The sequence below is a fragment of the Mauremys mutica genome, chromosome 2 (assembly GCF_020497125.1).
Source record: "Mauremys mutica isolate MM-2020 ecotype Southern chromosome 2, ASM2049712v1, whole genome shotgun sequence".
NCBI classification, from domain to species: Eukaryota; Metazoa; Chordata; order Testudines; family Geoemydidae; genus Mauremys; species Mauremys mutica.
In genome coordinates, this window is record NC_059073.1 from 186,790,231 (window position 1) to 186,806,734 (window position 16,504).

General features: G+C 45.7%; 1 long non-coding RNA gene across 1 annotated transcript in view; it reads left to right on the forward strand.

Annotated features, from left to right (window-relative positions):
• The window catches only part of LOC123364451, a 76,980-nt gene that overhangs the window by 58,423 nt on the left and 2,053 nt on the right, over positions 1-16,504 (forward strand). The window contains exons 4-5 of the long non-coding RNA XR_006577110.1: positions 10,180-10,286; positions 13,710-13,826. This is a non-coding gene — a long non-coding RNA (uncharacterized LOC123364451). The remainder of the gene's footprint in view (positions 1-10,179; positions 10,287-13,709; positions 13,827-16,504) is intronic.

The window sequence follows — 16,504 nt, forward strand, 5'->3', positions numbered from 1 at the left end:
GTGATCTGGCCCAGGGCCAAATTACATCAGATAAACTAGGGTTGCCAGGTGTCCAGTTTTCGACTGGAACACCCAGTTGAAAAGGGACCCTGGCAGCTCCAGTCAGCACCATCGACTGGGCCATTAAAAGTCTGGTCAGCAGTGCTGTGAGTCTAAGGCAGGCTAGTCCGTACCTGTCCTGGCACCGTGCTGTGCCCTGAAAGTGGCTAGCAGGTCTTGCTCCTAGGCGGGGGGGCCACGGGGCTCCACATGCTTCCCCCACCCCGAGCACCATCTCCGCACTCCCTTTGGTCAGGAACTGCGGCCAATGGGAGCTGGGGGGCGGTGCCTGTGGGTGAGAGCCGTGCGTGGAAACTTCTACCCCCCCGCCTAGGAGCCGGACCTTCTGGCTGCTTCTGGGGCACAGCACAAAGCCAGAACAGGCAGGGAGCCAGCCTTAGCCCCGCTTTGCCGCTGACAAGGAGCCACCTGAGGTAAGCCTGTGCCCTAACCCTGATCCCCAAAACCCTGCCCCAGCCCTGAGCCCCCCCAACTCAGAACCCCCTCCTGCACCTCAAACCCCTCATCCCCAGCCCCACCCAGAACCTGCATCCCAAGATGGAGCCATCACCACCCTGTACCCCAATTCCCTGCCCCAGCCCAGAGCCCGCACCCCCAGCCCAGAGTCCTCACCCTCTCCCACCCTCCAACCTCCTGCCTCAACCCGCAGCCTCTTCCTGCACTCCAAATCCCTTGGCCCCACCCCGCAGTCTGGAGCCCCCTCCAGCACTTCAAACCCCTCATCCCCAGCTGCACCCCAGAGCCCCCATCTGGAGCCCTCATCCCCTCCTGCACACCAACTCCTTACCCCAGCGCAGAGCCCCCTCCCACAACCTGAAGAACACTTCATTTCTGGCCCCACCCCGGAGCCCACACCCCAACTCCCTGCCCCATCCTGGAGTCCCCTCCTGCACCCTAAACCCCTGCCCCAGCCCAGTGAAAGTGAGTGAGGGTGGGGGAGAGCAAGCCACCGAGGGAGGGGGAATGTAGTGAGCAGGGGGCAGGGTCTCGGGGAAGGGGTGGGACTAGGGTGTGCGGTTTTGTGTGATTAGAAAGTTGGCAACTCTAGGATAAACTAGGTTCCACTGTATAGAATACAGAAATAGAAGTATTTGATATAAGTAAGAAATACAAATTGCAATTCTATTGTATTGTATTATAATGATTGATGGCACTGGTAGGCTTGGAACTTGCTTAAAAATTGTAAATATTTCAATAAAATACTGTGTTCAACTGATATATATAATATAATATTGTGGCTAGGGAAACTAAAGCTCAGCATTTCATTTTAATCATGGAAAAACACGGATTTTTGTGTCTTTTTATCAGAGAATTTGGGGGTTTTTTTATTACAGGAATCTGGGTTCCCTGATCGTAAGGCACTTTGGCCCTGATTCAGGAAAGCACTTAAGCAGATGATTTCTGAATTGGGTCCTTTCAGATGAAAAGTGATATATATATACAATATTACATCTTAATTTGCATTGCTGATATCTCTAAAGATATAATAATAATCTATTAAATCATTTGGATGGAATGTACAATTATGGATTATGAGCTTGGAAAATAGGACAGAATTGTACATTTTTTCCCTGTGATACTGGAATTATTTCTATGCTGAACTAACAGCTCCACGGAGACCCTGATGGCTGAATGCACAGAGCAGCTTCACCCAGGCATAAGAGTTAGTAGGAGAAGATATGACTTCCAGACACCGAAGCTCCTGTAAGTGTCAAGCTACTGAGGAATGATTTGAGTGCCTGATCTGTGTGAAGTGATGCTTTAATTTGTAGTTGAATAACAAAAATTCTCAAGTCATTCTTATCCCATGAGTAACTGAAGAGACACTTTGTAGTGTAACAATTCATTATGACTCTTCTGTATCATTTCCCCCGCTCCATGATTGTTGCTTAGCACTGAGCTGCAGGATGTTACACACAGACACAGACACAGACACACAGAGGTTACGTGCTTGTAGTTGCAGATAAAGCTGGTGATTATGAAGCGTACTCGTACACTAGTCGCAGTAATTCCCAGGCACAGTGTTGCTATTGCTTTTATATTTTATAATGACATCTTTTGAGCTGTGGTCAGAAAATTATATCTCACGTGGTTCCAAGAGTTACTTTTTATTGTACATGTGAGAGAAAAAGACCATTTTTTAGGGTGGTTGTTGCAAGTAGAAGATCATCTAATGAAGTAATTAGAACAGGTTAAGATAAGATAAAATAAAATCCCGGATCTAAACTTTTGAAATGGGGAGAATCTAGTATTTGCATGACACCTCTTTACATGCCCCTCTGTTTCCATGCCTGTAACAGGGAACACTTATCGCTGTAGCGCCTCCTTATGGCTATGTCTGGGGAGTAGCTCCGCCCAGTCTGACATCTGTCTCTCGTTTGCGCTGCTACAACCCCTCTGATGCACCAGAAGTTGCAGTGCTCCCTCTTCCTGGCCTTGCCTAGCCTCCAGCCAGGTCACTAGATTTTCCCTGCCAGGGTAATCTAAGTCTTGCCGGATGACCTATCTCAGGCAGTCTTCCAATGCATTGCCCAGACTGTGTCACTTCCCCAGTGGCTGGTAGAGGAACCTGGGCCTGCTCACTACTCCAGATTCCAGCTCAGGGACCTTCAAATCAGTAGCCCAGTGCTGCTCTGTCCCAAACCTTGCTGCCTTTTCTCTAAGCCTTTTCCTACTCCGCTTCTATCAGGCTTCCTTCACCACCACCATCTCCCTGCATATGGACTTCCCTCAGGGCCAGGATCCCAGGGCTTCCACTAGCCCGATGGGTTTCTCCATCTTTCCTCTCTAAGCTCAGAGAGTGACTGCAGGCTTTGCCATTGTAGCCCCTTTCTGTTGCAAACTTCCTGACTTTATATCAGCCCTGCCTGCTCCTGTGTAGCTGGGCTCCATCCTCTATCAGCAGTTGCCCATCAAGGCCTAATAGGTTAATTAACACCACCTGAGACACATTTGTGCTTTCCAAACTAGTGTGGGGTGAACACCCCATCACAATGTAAAATGCTATTTTTTGAACCATTTCTGTCCTGTTAGAAAGTGAGAAGTGCTGGAAATCTTACAAGAAAGAAGTCTCTAATTTCTGGGAAGTAGAGGGGAAAATAGCTGTTCACGGAGTCGTTCATCTGCAATATGTAAATTAGGAGCTTTCTAAACAGAGGCCTGGCAGCTCACACTGTATCAGAATCAGACATATATGCACAAGCGGATTATGGCCAGCATTCACTAATATAATCTGGATGTCTTGTGCAACTCTAGTTATGCAAAGTAGCATTTCTGATGGCTTTGCATTAACAGCATGGCACATAGAAATGCAGCAATGAATCTGGCCCTATATGTTATATATGATAGCTCCAATTTATCACATGGCTCTGCAAATTTACCAGCCAGGTGTGGCATAGGATAAATAACCAGATCAATGGAGAATGAGGCGAAAAGGAGAGGCTAACGAGCAACAGCTCTAGGCAGTAGATCAGCAACCTCAGCTCTTATTCACTTCACAGGGAGTAGAGTGTGCCCACAGCTCAGCACCTCTTGAGTCTGAGCCTAAAGAAATGCGTCTCATGGGATGAAATTACATAAGAGACACAGTAGGCACATTGCCAGTAGAAGTACAGGACCAATTCTGTATTAATCCTCTGGGGATCATGAAATGTGGGATGAAATGTGGAGGGAATCTTCCATTGGTTGAACGCCTTTGTCTACTTTGCACAGCTGGGACACTAGGAAACGTCTGCAAGTGCAGCTAACAGACTGGGTTAGTAGATATCCAGCTACCATTTCTTCAAAAACGAGCAGGGTATCCTGAGTTCTTCTCTCAGGTGAAAAGCATGCCTGGCGCTATTTATTTCAGTGAAATTTTGGGACAAGATTATGGAGCGGATCTATATTAGTGCTGCTTTGCACCCTACAACCAGCACAAGGCAGCCCCAAAACTGCCATAATCAGCCCACAGGAGGACCACTGTAGAGCCAAGGTAGCAACTCCTATACTACTTCCTCTCCCCTGCAGCTGTCATAAGGCCTTCTCTGTGTGCTGGAAGATCCCCAGCTGCTTTATGAATGCTTTGAGGCCTACAGTCTGCTTGAACTTACTCCAGCGAATGGCCTGATGCAGAACCAACCAAAGATTCAGTGGGTGGGAATATGGCTCAAAGTCATCCCCCCTGTAATCGCACACAGTTTCCCCCCGCACCTACACATTATAAATAGGTGCATAAAGAGCCAGTCATCCCGTTCCCTAGTTTGATTTGGTGGTTTGTAGCAGACACCAGCTAATGCCCCATCTTGTGCTTTAACTTTTAGAACACTGATCCATAAGCATTCAAGACCGTTTTCTTCCCTTTTATCAGTGACTCAGACAGGGCCGCCCAGAGGATTCCAGGGGCCCAGGGTCTTCGACGGCAGGGGGCCCTTCCGTTCCGGGACCCGCCGCCAAAGTGCCCCAAAGACCCGTGGCGGCCCCCCCCCCCGCCGCTGAATTACCGCCGAAGCGGGACCCGCCGCCGAAGTGCAGCCCGGTCTTCGGCGGTTATTCGGCAGCGGGGGGCCCCTGCCGTGGGTCTTCGGGGCACTTCGGCGGCGGGTCCCGGAACGGAAGGGCCCCCCGCTGCCGAATTACCGCCGAAGACCGAGCTGAACTTCGGCGGCGGGTCCCGCTCCGTCTTTGGCGGTAATTCGCCAGCGGGGGGTCGTTCCGCCCCGGAGCGGAAGGACCCCCCGCCGGCAAAGACCGGGGGCGAAGAAGCTTCTGCGCCCGGCCCCGCAAGAGTTTTCCATCCCCCCCGGAGCGAGTGAGGGACCCTGCTCCAGGGCCCCCGAAAAACTCTCCTGGGGGCCCCTGTGGGGCTCGGGGCCTGGGGCAAATTGCCCCTCTTGCCCCCCCCCGGGTGGCCCTGGACTCAGACACATGTAATTTTTTATATAGACTGCCACTCACCCTCCCGTTTTGCCCACTCTATCCTTCCTAAATAGTCTATTACCATTGATTTTAACATTCCATAGTGTGAATCATCCCACCGGGTTTCAGTAATATCAACTAGATCGAATTTATGTCCATAAATGGGCAATTCCAATTCCTCTTCTATGTTACCCATGCTCCTAGCATTAATGTGAATAGGCAATTCAGGAATTTTGTCTCTTCATGTCCTTTGGTTCCTTGATCAAATTTGTTCTCAACATGTTCACTATGTGCTGATAGCTCATTTCTTCCTTCTTTTTACCCTCTTCTTTCGCTATTAGTTTAACAACCTCCTGATTACTCTAGCCAACTTGTCCCAGAGGAGACTGGTTCCCCTTCTACTGAGGTGGAGGACATCCAAGCTATATAGCTGCCCTCTCCCATAGAAGATGGAGCAATGTTCTATAAAACCCAAATCCTCCACACTACACCACTTACCTAGTCACATGCAGAGTCTTCTGCCTTCAGTCTGCCTCTGCTTGTGGGACAGGACTGATCTCAGAGAAGATTATTTGTTCGGACATTCTTCTTCAGCATGCTTCCAAAGTTCCCTGAAGTCATCTACTATCTGCAAGATATCCCATGACATTAGTGCTGACATGAACCATCACCATCCTTGCCCGTCAACTTCAGATGTCTATCCTATATTAGAATGATGTCTTGTGTCTTGTTTCTGGGAAGGCAGAACACTATCCTGTTGTCCACCTGTCCCTTACAGAATGTATTACCATGGGCAAGTGACTCACCGCTCTCTGCCGCTGCTTCCTTCCCACACTTTCCCTCTCTTATCAATATAGCTTGTCCATTATTTCAGGCAAAGACTGTTTCTTATTATGTTTCCACAATGATTAGAATAATGGGGCCTGGATCGTGACTGGTCTCACCTGCTAGGCTCTGGTGTAATATAAATACTAATACTATGATCTCCTCTTCTGAGGTCCAAGGAAATCTGCTACCATAAATTATGGCTTGCAAAGGCTGAGGGAACTCTCTGTATCTTTGTTCTTGTGGCTGCAGAGCTATGGAATAGGCCTTCTGTTGGGATAATGAAAAGACATAGGGAAACAATTCATTTAAAAAGTTAGTTTGAAACTCTTTTTAAAAAAATTGTAAGGTCTTTTAAGGTCTTGGTTTTTTATTTATTATTTTAAAATACACTTAATAGTTTTTGTTTTACTCTTGGACATATTTATTTTTTTATAATCTGCACTGCTATATAGCTTAAGCGCCCAGTATCCTTTGGTAGACAGGTGCTACATAAATAAAATGTATTAGTTTAATAAGCTTCAGCAGGGCAGCAATTAGAAAAGTCCATATGTTCATATTCTCTCTTTAATCATTGTATTGCCAGGATTTAACCTTTGGGGAGGAAGGTGAAGTAGAAAAGAACTTGCTCATGGGCGAGAGAAACTGCCCTAGTCCCTCCCATATGCCCACAGCTGGAATCTTTAATTCAAAACACTAAGCACAACGCAATGTGCTGCATTTTAGGGCTACTTTTGGTCCACCCTTAAAACTCTATGTAAATATGAATGCATAGTAGCTAAATATTTTGCAATCACATGAAAGCCACTGAGACTCTGGAGACACAGTAGGAATGGAAACACAGTACGGCCCTAAAAATAATGACACCCAGAACATTATTGCTTTCTAGACAGGACTCTGATCCAAACATTTTTGAAGATTCTGAAATGTTCTGTGAACTTATATTCTCCTGAATATTTCTAGCTGGGCCGGGCATCAGAAACACTCGGAATCTAGTGAGAGAACCTAGTCTTATATGACTTCCAGACAAAGTTTGAATACTTTTGTGGTTCATAAAATTCAGATAAGCAGCCAAACTTCTGAGTACGTACATGAATTAAGCCTCAATTAGGAACACTCTATGGAAAGGCAGGATGGCCAAATAGCTAGAGCCCTAGGCTGGGATTTGGGTAACCTGGTTCTGTTCACAGCTCTGCAGTGCTCATGCTGTGTGATCTTGGCAAAGTTACTTGACCTATGATTTTTCTCCCACCCGGTGTCTGTCTTGTACTGTAGCTCTTTGGGGCAGTGACGCTCTCTGCCTATGTTTGTACAGTGCGTAGCAGAAAGAAGTCAAATCTTAGCTGAGGTCTCTAACCATTACTGTAATAGAACTACTACTAATCATAATAACCCTGTGAAGTTTTCCCATTACTAACTGAGAATTATGGTGCCTGGTCTCCAATTTCAATGGTCTCATTCTGATCTCATGCTAGTTTAACTTTTGAGTTGTTCCTGACTTACACCAGTGCACATGACATCAGGATCAGGCCCTATGACACTTGCTGCAGGTGTGCCTTCCCCTAAAAGAGGGGATCCTAGTTAACAATGCTTGATTTAGAAGGGTATGGAACACACTTATCATAGAAACACTTACAGAGAATAAGAATATGGTTCCTACTCATTTTTATATTGTTTGACCCACTTTTCCAATGACTAAAGGAAACAACCCCACAGAAACAGGTAATTATAATTGATCCTCTTTATTATAATATATTACTTCAGCTATTGCTTGAGTCTCTTTCTGCTGTGTCTTTGAAAGCTGCTGCTTTCATTGTTTTCTGTACTGAGTCACATGTTCCCTGTGTCTTTGTAACTGCATCACATTATCTCTCCCCTGTTGTTCAGACATCTTGGAGCTGACTCTCCAAGTTTGTGCAAAATTAGTGTAAAATGGTACCAAACAGGGACTGGTTCTATGCTGCCTCCCTTCCCAGCACAGGGGAGTGCTAAACTGTGCCAGCTTGCAGCAAACCCTGATGGGCAATTATGCCTTCTAGAGATCACCTGGCCATGCCACCTCCCATTCCCAGCACCTCCCTCATGCTGGGATCACTTAGGTACACTAAGGGGAGAGGAAGAAGAAATATAGAGAAAGGACAGAACTATACTAAAAACGGAATGGGAATAAAAGGAATAGATTATTTCCTATTCAAAATACCAGGACATGGATAGAGGGTGGGAGAGGCCACTCACATCTGTGCTATATGTAGCTGTATAATTGTTATGAATGTGTTCTGTGTCCCTTAAATTTCTCATGAACTGCTCTTTGCAGGGACAGCTGCCATATGTGAAGCGGAGTGATGCAGCATGTGAACAAGCTGTGTACGTACGCTGCTGACTGTCATGCAGTTTTTACTTTGGCTCATTCTTGTTTTGTTGCTTTTCCTTTATCCAAAATAAAGCTTGTTCAGACTGAAAGTATAGCTTTGATCTTTGTAGACAGAAAAGCAGAACTTTATGTCTGAGCTTCTGTTGGGCAGCTATTCATACAGTACTCATCTGACACTGGTATCTTATGCGGCACTGAACTGTTACCAGTTCTTATCATTCAGTCAACCAGTCAGTCTGTGTGACATGTTTTACTATACTGTGGATGCATTGAAAGCCAAAAATTTGCCAGTATGCCAGGAATTGTTTTACAAAATGTAACCATGGCAACTAAATTACACTGCTAAAGTATGCATAAACAGCATATAGAAAACCGCACACACCCTATGTACTTTGTATATGCAGCAGGAATCCTGTAGGTAGCATATAATCTGGATGTTTTACAGTTTTAGTATATAACATAGAATCATAGAACTGGAAGGGACCTCAAGAGGTCATCTAGTCCAGTCCCCTGCACTGAAGGCAGGACTAAGTATTATCTAGACCATCCCTGACAGGTGTTTGTCCCACCTGCTCTTAAAAATCCTCAATGATGGAGATTCTACCACTTCCTTAGGCAATTTATTTCTGTGTTTAACCACCCTGACAGTTAGGAAATTTTTCCTAATGTCCAACCTAAACCATCCTTGTTTCAATTTAAGACCATTGCTTCTTGTCCTATCCTTAGAGGTTAAGAAGAACAATTTTTCTCCCTCCTCCTTGTAACAACCTTTTATGTACTTGAAAACTGTTATCATGTCCCCCCTCAGTCTTCTCTTCTCCAGACTAAACAAACCCAATTTTTTCAATCTTCCCTCATAGATCATGTATGTTTTCTAGACCTTTAATCATTTTTGTTGTTCTTCTTTGGCCTTTCTCCAATTTGTCCACATCTTTCCTGAAATGTGGCACCCAGAACTGGACACAATACTCCAGCTGAGGCCTAATCAGAGTGGAGTAGAGCAGAAGAATTACTTCTCATGTCTTGCTTACAATATTCCTGCTAATGCATCTCAGAATGTTTGCTTTTTTTGCAACAGTGTTATACTGTTGACTCATATTTAGCTCGTGATCCACTATGACCCCCAGATCCCTTTCCACAGTACTCCTTCCTATGCAGTTATTTCCCATTTTATATGTGTGCAACTGATTGTTCCTTCCTAAACGCAGTACTTTGCATTTTTCCGTATCAACTTTCATCCTATTTACTTCAGACCATATCTCCAGTTTGTTCAGATCATTTTGAATTTTAATCCTATCCTCTAAAGCACTTGCAACCCCTCCCAGCTTGGTATTGTCCGCAAACTTTATAAGTGTACTCGCTATGCCATTATCTAAATCATTGATGAAGATATTGAACAGAACTGGACCCAGAACTGATCTCTGCAGGACCCCTCTCAATATGCCCTTCCAGCTTGACTGTGAACCACTGATAACTACTCTCTGGGAACTTTTCCAACCAATTATGCACCCACCTTATAGTAGCTCCATGTAGGTTGTATTTCCCTGTATAGCTGTGGTTGCCTAAAAATGTGATTTGTGACTTTGTACAGTAACTTCCCCAAACTGAATTTGCCTGTAACACAAATGGCTGGTTTCAATTGCTTTAATTGTTTGTTCCCAGATGCCACATGGTGGTGCTGCTGACTCCATATTGCTCAGAAACTCAACAATTCATTCCAAGACTTGGTTCACAGGAGCAACACATGCAATATGTGCATTGGAGCTGCATGCTTAGTTAAAAACTAAGACACAGTACTGTAATGAAGTTGCTAGACGGCTTGCAGGATGGTGTTATCCATTTCCTTTTTGATTTAGATGATAGGTGTCTGAGAAGGGAAGGAAAGTAAGATCTGAATAGTGCTGTTTTATGAAATTACTATTTTAAAATATATTTTTATACTTTTTTTATGACACTCTGCAAATTTTGCATATTGCTTTTGTTTCAGAAACCATAACTGGCTACTATGTTCTCTGTTTTCCCCATAGATGGCTGGTCCAGAGTCATGTGCATCAGAATCTCCCTGAAAAAGGCAGCTGGGTCCAGCTCACTTTCCTTTTTGCCATGGAGTTCAAGCCACAGAGTGCTGCACAGGGTGTGGGGCTTTCAGGACTATGGGATGCATTTTTCTTTGAGCTGTTCATTCCTCCCACCACTAAAGGCCACCCTGGCACCTCTTTTGGGCATCCTGGAACTGTTATTCCTCTGCTGCTCTGTTCCACCTCACTGTGGTCTATGTTCACTGTTGGTGGGTGGAGAAGGGAGAGGGCACCAGCTGTTGCCACACCCATCCTCCCTTGTTAGCAGCGGATTAGTCCTCCTTCCTAAATAATGAAGTTTCAGTGATCAGGAAAAGCAGGGGTGGCTCCTGGTATTTTGCCGCCCCAAGCAAGGCAGGCAGGCTGCCTTCGGCGGCTTGCCTGTGGGAGGTCCCTGGTCCCACAGATTCAGCGGCACGCCTGCGGGAGGTCCGCTGAAGCCACAGGACCAGTGGACCCTCCGCAAGCATGCCACCGAAGGCAGCCTGCCTGCCGCTTTTGCGGCAACCGGCAGAGCGCCCCCCATGGCTTACCACCCCAGGCACGTGCTTGGCGTGCTGGTGCCTGGAGCCGCCCCTGAGGAAAAGAGATGGTGAGGAACGCTCCAGATCATGTGTAGACTTGAGAAGGAAATGGTTTTTCCCCTCCCAGTTAATCTTAGAGAGTCTTTTAAGACAAAAAATTGAAATCTCAAAATCTCCTGAACTGAAAATCTATCTCTGTATCTAATATGAATTGGATCAATTGTTTTGACAATGTTGCAACATTTTGTTTCAATTTTGACCTTATTTTTTTAATTCCCAACGAGCTGTAATCATGCATTACCCTGGGGTGAGACAAATCCTCGAGAAGGGAAGATGAAAGGGAAGTTAGACATCAACTGGGGAAAACTTGAGGAGGGCTCTGAGGCAGGTGAGAGAGAGGCAGGAGTGGGCTGAGTGGGGCAGAAGAATCTAGATGATCTGTGATGGTCCTGGTGGGTATGTGAATTGGACTAAGATTTTCAAAAGAGCTTAAGGGAGATAGAATCATAGAATATCAGGGTTGGAAGGGACCTCAGGAGGTCATCTAGTCCAACCCCCTGCTCAAAGCAGGACCAATTCCCAAGTAAATAATCCCAGCCAGGGCTTTGTCAAGCCTGACCTTAAAAACCTCTAAGGTAGGAGATTCCACCACCTCCCTAGGTAACCCATTCCAGTGCTTCACCACCCTCCTAGTGAAAAAGTTTTCTTAATATCCAACCTAAACATCCCCCACTGCAATTTGAGACCATTACTCCTTGTTCTGTCATCTGGTACCACTGAGAACAGTCTAGATCCATCCTCTTTGGAACCCCCTTTCAGGTAGTTGAAAGCAGCTATCAAATCCCCCCTCATTCTTCCCTTTTGCAGACTAAACCATCCCAGTTCCCTCAGCCTTTCCTCCTAAGTCATGAGCTCCAGCCCCCTAATTATTTTTGTTTCCCTCCGCTGGACTCTTTTGATTTTTTTCCACATCCTTCTTGTAGTATGGGGCCCAAAACTGGACACAGTAATCCAGATGAGGCCTCACAAATGTTGAATAGAGGGAAATGATCACATCCCTCGATCTGCTAGCAATGCCCCAACTTCTACAGCCCAAAATATCATTAGCCTTCTTGGCAACAAGGGCATACTGTTGACTTATATCCAGCTTCTCATCCACCGTAACCCTAGGTCCTTTTCTGCAGAACTGCTGCCTAGCCATTCGGTCCTTAGTCTGTAGCAGTGCATGGGATTCTTCCATCCTAAGTGCAGGACCCTGCACTTGTCCTTGTTGAACCTCATCAGATTTCTTTTGACCCAATCTCTAATTTGCCGAGGTCCCTCTGTTTCCTTTCCCTACCCTCTAGCGTATCTACCACTCCTCCCAGTTTAGTGTCATTTGCAAACTTGCTGAGGGTGCAGTCCACGCCATCCTCCAGATCATTAATGAAGATATTGAACAAAGCTGGCCCCAGGACCAACCCTTGGGGAACTCCACTTGATACTGGCTGCCAACTAGACATGGAGCCATTGATCGCTACCCATTGAGCCTGATGATCTAGCCAGCTTTCTATCCACCTTATAGTCCATTCATCCAGCCGACACTTCTTTAATTTTCCAGCAAGAATACAGTGGGAGACGGTATCTAAAGCTTTGCTAAAGTGAAGGAATAACACGTCTACTGCTTTCCCCTCATCCACAGAGCCAGTTATCTCGTCATAGAAGGCAAGTAGGTTAGTCAGGCATGACTTGCCCTTGGTGAATCCATGCTGACTGTTTCTGATCACTTTCCTCTCCTCTAAGTGCTTCAGAATTGATTCCTTGAGGACCTGCTCCATGATTTTTTCCAGGGACTGAGATGAGGCTGACTGGCCTGTAGTTCCCCGGTTCCTCCTCCTTCCCTTTTTTAAAGATGGGCACTACACTTCCTCACTCACTCAGGGCTTTGGTCTCCTTTCCCTGGTGAACCTAGTTTAAAGCCCTCCTCACTAGGTTAGCCAGCCTGCTTGCAAAGATGCTCTTCCCTCTCTTTGTTAGGTGGATCCCGTCTCTGCCTAGTACTCCTCCTTCTTGGAACACCATCCCATGGTCAAAGAATCCAAAGCCTTCTCTCTGAAACCACCTGCATAGCCATTTGTTGACTTCCACAATTTGACGGTCTCTACCCGGGCCTTTTCCTTCCACAGGGAGGATGGACGAGAACACCACTGGCACCTCAAACTCCTTTATCCTTCTTCCCAGATCCACATAGTCTGAAGTGATCCGCTTAAGGTCATTCTTGGCAGTATCATTGGTGCCCACGTGAAGAAGCAGGAAGGGGCACCCATCTTCCCTTGATTTTCAATTGGTGCTCTGTACCTAACTGCTCTTAAACTCCTTTGAAAATCCCAGCCTGAGAGAAAAAAATAAATCTGGATGGCAGAAAAATTAGTTGGATGGGTTAACTAGGGAGATTATAAAGAGAATGAGCAAAGAACTGAAGTGATCCTGCGGGAAAGAGACGAACAGGAGTGATCCTAGGGTGGAAGAACTGTGATGTAGATAGAGAGTTGAATTAGCAGGATCCCAAGGAGGGAGAGAGGATTTGGAAGTCAAAGAACTGAAGGAGAGATCTGGAGCTTGGTAGAGAAAATGTAGGGATCCTAGAGATGGAAGGATCCTGAGGTAGGGCCTGGGGAAGAAGAGAGGATCAGGTGAACCTGAGAAAGGAAGAGAGAATGAGCCCCTGCCAGTAGGGAGAGGGAAAGTGATGGCAAAAGCACAAGAGGGAGAAAGGTGGGCCCCAGAGCTAGAGTTGAAGAGGAAAAGAGATTACAAAATCCTAGAGGACCGTGATCATGCTTTTCTAGTAGATAGCTCCTTGTTTCTCTCCCTCTGCATTTGTTAGGGTGGACACCTTGCTAAAGGTTGGCTGACTTTAAGGACATACTTTGTGCTGCAGCTCACTCATAATCTCTGTATTTTTTTTGTGGGCAGGAGCACTCTCAGGCCCTTGTTCAGACAGATGGTAGTGGATTGGAAGGAAACATCTATGCCTCAGCTCTGGATCCAGATTTCCCCAAAGCTTAGGAGTGCTTGAATCTAGGATTTTGGGTAAGCCCATTATACAGTTAAGGCTGAACTGCAAAGCTGAGATTTCTTTTTACTTATATTACTTTAGTTGTCATAAAGGTCCAATATGTCTTTATTGCTTTAGGTGTTATACAAGGTAAGTGCTCTCTCTAACACATGTATTTGAATAATGTATTTAGTAGTCATGTCATGTTATTACTATACAGTTTCCACTCCTTGGGTGCATTTCAGGGAATGAGGCAGTTAATGATAAAGATGTAGGCGGCCTATATGTAGGTCAGCAAATTTTCACTATTACATGAAGATGTCCGAATGTCAACAAGATATCAGCTCTTGGAAGAATAGCAGCTGGCTCAAGCTGAACCCAGGCAAGACCAAAATGTTGCTGGTTGGGAGGGGAAAAACATTTAAAGAACTAACTAAGACACTATTCCCACCTTTCATTGTTTCTATTCATCAGAGTGGTATGAGCCGAGTGGTCCTATTTGACTCCTCATTGAGCTTGGATGACCAGGTAGTACCAATGTCAAAATGGCTCCAGTGTATAGAAAATTTCACCCCTTTCTTCTAGAGGAGGATTCCTGTAATTCACTTTATCTGAAGCTGAATGTGAAGATAATGCAAAAACTGCAGCTAGTACAGAAGCCTGCCTCTTTCAGTCTAGGCTGTTGTGAGACCATCAGGCCTGTGCTCAGGTCCTGCCAGTTACTCAGTCAGCCCTCAATGCCAATTTAAGGTTTTGGTCCTAATTTTTTAAGAGATTTATGGATCAAGCCCCAGCTACATCAAAGGCCAAATTTTGATCTATGAACCACCATGACAGATGCACTCCTTTGGGACAAAGAAAATCACCAAGCCCAGAACCAGTGGTGAGAGCTGAGGCCAATCATTCTAAATCAATAGGATCCATCTATGGAACAAACCTTCATAGGGGATCAGGTGAATACAGAGTCTGACTGTCCTTAAAGAAGTTGCCAAACCTTCATCCTTAAAAAAGTCTTTCCTGAAGAGCAAGAATGACACTCAGAACATTGATATACACCCCTAAAAATACAATAAATAAAAACCTGAAAAAAGATCCACCAACACAAACAAAAGAAATTACTCAAGTACAGTTTTTCCCCAAAAAGAAAGGTGAGCCAGTCACACTCCATCAAAACAGCTGCAGCCGCACAAGAGCCAGCAAACAGAGCTGTAAACAGGGGAGTTTTAGTGGGAGTTTGCAAGGGAACACTAGGAGAACCAGGCAGAGGAACAGACAGGCTAGTGAAGGGAGTGTATGGTGTTCTGGCAGTGTTGTGGTGCTCGGTGGGGGTTTGTTTTGCTGTGGGTGGTGGTGTTTTGGTTTGGTTTATGTTTCCCGGACTAACAGGACTTAGGTGGGAAGGCTATGACAGATACAGAGGCAGCAGTGGTAGTGACATAAGCAGTGGAACACACAGTGAAGATGACTAGATGTGGAAGCTGCAGTATGTACATTATCCTGGAGGGGGTACCTGAAAAGAGTTTCATCTGCATGAAGTATCCCCGATAGAGCTGATGGAAGAAAAGATCCGAGGATTGGAGATGCAGATGGAAACTCTGGTTGAGTTTAAAAGGGGGTTCAAGCAGATGATGGAGCAAAGACATGAGGAGGCTGAAGGGAAAAGCTCACACTTGCAGATGGAAGCAGGACCAAAGAACTCTGAGGGGAGACTGCTGGATGAGGGAAGTGGACAGTGGAAGCATGTGACTAAGAGAATCAGGCAGAGGAAAAGACCGGCTAGTGAAGGAGAAATAGAGCTCAGGAACAGGTTTTCGGAATTGGAAAATGAAGAAGGGACAGAGCAGGTGGTCACTGAAGGTGGGAGGGCAAGGAAGAAGAGAAGAGCAGCTAGTTCTATAGGAAGAGGGGAAGAGTCAAAGGAGATAACACCAAATATGAGCCCCAGGAGGATACAGGATGGGTTGCAGAGGATTGCAAGGGAGAATAAGAATCGAGAGGACTTGCAGCCAGAGGGAACAGGGAATAGACCAGAGAATTGCACTATCATCAGGAAAAGGCAAGTCTACATGATTGGGGACTCCTTACTGAGAAGAATAGATGGGCCTGTAACCGAAGCTGATCCAGAGAAGAGAAGGGTGTGCTGTCTGCTGGGTGCTAAAATATGGGATGTGGACCTGAGGCTGAAGAGGATCCTAACGGGAGCCGGAAAGAATCCACTGATTGTCCTTCATGTGGGAACAAATAATACGGCTAGATTCTCGCTGGAACGTATCAAGGAATACTATGCCAGGCTGGGGAAGATGCTCAAGGAAATTGAGGCTCAGGTGATCTTCAGTGGGATTCTGCTTGTTCTTAGAGAAGGGCAACAAAGGTGTGACAAGATTATGATGATAAACAGATGGCTCAGGAAGTGGTGCTATAAGGAGGGCTTTGGGATGTATGGCCACTGGAAGGCATTCATGGACAGAGGACTGTTCTCTCGGGATGGACTTCACCTGAGTAAGGAGGGAAATAGACTTCTAGGATGGAGGCTGGCAGAACTGATTAAGAGAGCTTTAAACTAGGAATTTAGGGAACATGGTTGGGAGATGTCCAGGTAACCTCCATGCCGGATTTTAACATTGAGAGGAAAGAAAATGAAGTAAGAAAGGATACAGCTGTGGGTAGGAGAATGGATATAAGAAAGAAAGGTAGTGTAGATAGCAGTCTAGTA